Raw genomic sequence first — 5,000 nt, 5'->3', positions numbered from 1 at the left:
TGGTAAGGGCAGGGCAGCCTCCTCCTCCTCCTCCTCCTCCTCCTCCTCCTTCTGCTCCTCCTGCTCCTCCTGCTCCTCCTGCTCCTTCGTCGTATCCCTATTGTTGTCAAGATCGTGCGTGTGTGCGTCCGTGCATTCGTGCGGTCGAAATGGGGGATGCGTGAGTGTTTGTGTGTGTGCTGGCATGCCTGCCCGCCCGCCCGTCTCCCTCTCCGTGATCTACTTTGGGTCTGTCTCTCCCTCCCTCCCCCACCCGCAAGCACATCGCCACGACAAACCACGACATCGCCAAGGGCGGCGTTCGTGGCGACAGCTGCCGTAGACCTCGGTGACTTTGTAGACCGCCGCTTGGCAGCAGAGCAGCAGGTAGGCGATGGAGGAGACGGGTGGGGTGGGGTGGGGCGGGGCGGGCCTTCGTGCGTACGTGCGTACGTCCTTGCAGGGACGGCAAGGGATCACCCTTGGCGATGTCGTGGGCGGGGGTGGGTGGTTTCTTTGGTATGCGTGTGTGCGCCTTGGAGTGATATTTTGTGTCCATCTCTCTCTGTCCCTGTCGGTCTCCCCTGCACACAAGCGTGTGTGCGGTGTACTTGGCTCCTGTGTCTCTGTCTGTCTCCCCCCACACAAGCACATGCTGTGTTTGAGTATATGCTTAGTGTCTCCCTCTCCCGCAAACGACTGTTTGTGTCGTGTGTGTGTGTGTGTGTGTGTGTGTGTTTGTTTGTGTGTGTGTGTGTGTGTGTGTGTGTGTGTGAGAGAGAGAGAGAGAGAGAGAGAGACGCAAGAGACGAGAGACGAGAGACAGAGAGATTTTGTTTCTGCCTGCCTCTGCCTGCCTGCCTCTCTCTCTCTCTCTCTCTCTCTCTCTCTCTCTCTCTCTCTCTCTCTCTCTCTCTCCCTCCCTCCCTCCCTCCCTCCCTCCCTCTGCCCCGCAATCAAGTGTGTGTGAGAGCGCACGAGTGCTTTTGTGCTTGTCTTTCTGTATCCCTGTGTCTCTGCATGCTCCCCCTCCCGCAAAGGAACGCACACACGCCGAGACTTTTCTCCCTTGCCGTCCCTGCAAGGACCAACGCACGAACGCACGCACGCACGCCCTCACCTGTCCCCTCCATCGCCTACCTGCTGCGCTGCCGCCAAGCGGCGGTCTACAACGTCACCAAGTTCTACGGCAGCTGTCGCCACGAACCCCACCCACCCTTGGCGATGTCGTCAGGTGACAGCGACCACGTAGAGCTGGAGGCTCCATGGGGGGGGGGGAGAGCGGGCCGGTAGACCGGGAAGGCCTACGCCCTCCCTAGTAGACCGGCAAGCCGCAGCTTCTCCAGCCGGTAGACCGGGGGCCCGGCGAGTAGATTGGGCAGAGCGGGAAGCCCCCACGGTCTCGGAGGTAGACCGGCAAACTCCAGCCTTCGGGTGCCGGTAGACCGGAGGGGAGCTGACGGCCGGGAGACCGGGCTCACCTAGGTCCGACTCCCAGTAGACCGGCCAGCGGTTCCGCGCCGCGCGCCAGGTAGACCGGGAAGCCCCTCGATCTCTGGAGGAAGACCGGCAAGACCCAGCTTTCCCGGGCGATAGACCGGAGGGGAGCCGACGGCCGGGAGACCGGGCTCACCTGGTCCGACTCCCAGTAGACCGGCCAGCGGTTCCGCGCCGCGCGCCAGGTAGACCGGGAAGCCCCTCGATCTCTGGAGGAAGACCGGCAAGACGCAGCTTTCCCGGGCGGTAGACCGGAGGGGAGCCGACGGCCGGGAGACCGGGCTCACCTAGGTCCGACTCCCAGTAGACCGGCCAGCGGTTCCGCGCCGCGCGCCAGGTAGACCGGGAAGCCCCTCAATCTCTGGAGGAAGACCGGCAAGACCCAGCTTTCCCGGGCGGTAGACCGGAGGGGAGCCGACGGCCGGGAGACCGGGCTCACCAGGTCCGACTCCCAGTAGACCGGCCAGCGGTTCCGCGCCGCGCGCCAGGTAGACCGGGAAGCCCCTCGATCTCTGGAGGAAGACCGGCAAGACGCAGCTTTCCCGGGCGGTAGACCGGAGGGGAGCCGACGGCCGGGAGACAGGGCATCGCCCCAGCCCGTCCGGCGGGAAGACCAGGCTTCCCGAGGGCCGCCGCCCAGTAGACCGGACAGCGGTTCCGCGCCGTGCTCCAGGTAGCCCGGCAGAGCCGCGCTCTGCGGTGGATAAACCGGGAAGCCCCACGATCTCGGAGGAAGACCGCCAAACCCAGCCTTCCCGGCCGGTAGACCGGGCTCACCGCGGTCCGGCGCCCAGTAGACCGGCCAGCGGTTCCTCTACCTTTCAAGTAAGACCGGCCAGAGCCCCCCCTCCTCGAAGGTTAGTAGACCGGGCAGCGGCTCCAGCCCCCCACCGCCGTGTGGACCGGCGTTTGCCGGGCCCAAGGAGGGTAGACCGGGAAGCCGTTTCTCCTCTTAGGTAGACCTGGAAGTCCCAGACCCTGCGGCAGGCAGGCAGGCAGGCAGGCAGGCAGGCAGGCAGGCAGGCAGGCAGGCAAGCAAGCAGGCAAGCAGGCAGGCAGGCAGGCAGGCAGGCAGGCAGGCAGGCAGGCAGGCAGGCAGGCAGGCTGGCTGGCTGGCTGGGAGGGTGGCCGTCCGCTTCCTGCCTTCCAGGTAGACCGGGCAAGAGCCTGTTCCTTCGTTTAGGAGCGCTGGTCAGGCGGCAGGCAGGCAGGCAGGCAGTGAGGGCGTGGTGTGCGTGGACGCGAGGAGCCCACCGCGCCTGACACCGAGTAGACCGGCCAGCGGTGCCGCGCCGTGCGCCAGGTAGTCCGGCGAAGCAAAGCCGCCCTTTCTGGTGGGTTGACCGGGAAGCCCCACGATCTCGGAGGAGGCCGGCAATCCCCAGCCTTATCGGCCGGTAGACCGGAGGGGAGCCGAGGGCCGGGAGACCGGGTAACGTCGCCTGCCCCTCCGGCGGGTCGACCGGGAAGCCTCCCTACCTCGGAGGTAGACCGGCAGGACCCAGCCTCCACGGCCAGCAGAGCCCAGGGCCGGGAGACCGGGCACCCTTCCCAGCCCGGGGCCGGACCGGGGTGACGGTGCACGCGAGAAGCAGACTGGGCCTTCGGTCGGTAGACCGGGAGCCCCCATTCTCTGGAGGGGCCTGGCAAGGCCCAGCCTCCACGGCCAGCAGACTGGGGGGACTCTGTTCGCAGGCCCACCGGCCGCCGGGAGGACCGGCTAGTAGACCGGTTAGCAGCGGTACCAGTCCGGCCGTCAGGTGGCCCGGCGCTTCCCAGCTCCAAGCAGGGGAGACCGGGAAGCCGTCTGTCCTCGAGGTAGAGCTGGAAGCCCCAGGCAAGCAGGCAAGCAGGCAAGCAGGCTGGGAGGGTGGCCGTCCGCTTCCTGCCTTCCAGGTAGACCGGGCAAGAGCCTGTTCCTTCGTTTAGGAGCGCTGGTCAGGCGACAGGCAGGCAGGCAGGCAGGCAGGCAGTCAGGCAGGCAAGGAGGGCGTGGTGTGCGTGGACGCGAGGAGCCCACCGCGCCTGACACCGAGTAGACCGGCCAGCGGTGCCGCGCCGTACGCCAGGTAGACCGGCGGAACCCCGCTTTCCGATGGGTAGACCGGGAAGTCCCCACGATCTCTGAGGAAGACCGGCAATCCCCAGCCTTATCGGCCGGTAGACCGGAGGGGAGCCGAGGGCCGGGAGACCGGGCAACGCCGCCAGCCCCTCCGGCGGGTCGACCGGGAAGCCTCCCTACCTCGGAGGTAGACCGGCAGGACCCAGGCTCCACGGCCAGCAGAGCCCAGGGCCGGGAGACCGGGCACCCTTGCCAGCCCAGGTGCCGGACCGGGGTGCCGGTGCACGCGAGAAGCAGACTGGGCCTTCGGTCGGTAGACCGGGAGCCCCCCCGTTCTCTGGCTGGTAGACCGGATGGGAGTGGAGGGCTTGGAGGCCGGGCAACGCCGCTGTCTCCTCCGGCGTGTAGACAGGGCTTCCCGAGGTCCGGGGCCCAGTTGACCGGCCAGCGGTTAGGCGCCGTGCGCCAGGTGGTCAGGCAGAGCCTCTCTTTCCGCTGGGTAGACCGGGAAGCCCCGACCATCTCTGAGGAAGACCGGCAAACCCCAGCCTTCCCGGCCGGTAGACCGGGCTCACCGCGGTCCGGCGCCCAGTAGACCGGACAGCGGTTGCGCTACCGTTCTCGTAAGACCGGTCAGAGCCTCGCCCTCCTCGAAGGTTGGTAGACCGGGCAGCGGTTCCAGCCCCCCACCGCCTAGTGGACTGGCGCCTCGCGACCTCATGGAGGCTAGACCGGGAAGCCTTTTCTCCTCTTAGGTAGACCTGGAAGTCCCAGACCCTGCAGCAGGCAGGCAGGCAGGCAGGCAGGCAGGCTGGGAGGGTGGCCGTCCGCTTCCTGCCTTCCAGGTAGACCGGGCAAGAGCCTGTTCCTTTGTTTAGGAGCGCTGCTCAGGCGGCAGGCAGGCAGGCAGGCAGGCAGGCAGGCAGGCAAGCAAGCAAGCAAGCAGGCAAGCAAGAAGGCAGGCAGGCTCTCGCCTCCCGTTCTCGGAGGTAGACCGGCAAGCCCCAGTCCCCCCGGCCCGGCTAGTAGACCGGGTAGCAGCGGTACCAGTCCGGCCGTCAGGTGGCCCGGCGCTTCCCAGCCCCAAGCAGGGGAGACCGGGAAGCCGTCTGTCCTCGAGGTAGAGCTGGAAGCCCCAGGCAGGCAGGCAGGCAGGCAGGCAGGCAGGCGTGAGCGTGGACGCGAGGAGCCCACCGGGCCTCCGTCGGGCCGACCGGGAATTCTCCCTTCCTCGGAGGTAGACCGGCAAGACCCAGCCGGCCGACTGCAGGGGAGCCCAGGGCCGGGAGAACGGGGTGACCGTGGACGCGAGAAGCAGACTGGGCCTTCGCTGGGTAGACCGGGAGGCTCCCCGTTCTCGGAAGGGGGACGGCGAGGCCCTCGCGAGTAGACCGGGCGGTCGGCAGGCCTCCAGCGGGTAGACCGGGGAGGACCGCGAAGCCCCAGCCGCAGGAAAAACGGG

Source organism: Podarcis bocagei, assembly GCF_964188305.1.
Source record: "Podarcis bocagei genome assembly, chromosome: W".
In the NCBI taxonomy this organism is placed as follows: Eukaryota; Metazoa; Chordata; class Lepidosauria; order Squamata; family Lacertidae; genus Podarcis; species Podarcis bocagei.
Note: the sequence above shows the minus strand (reverse complement) of the source record.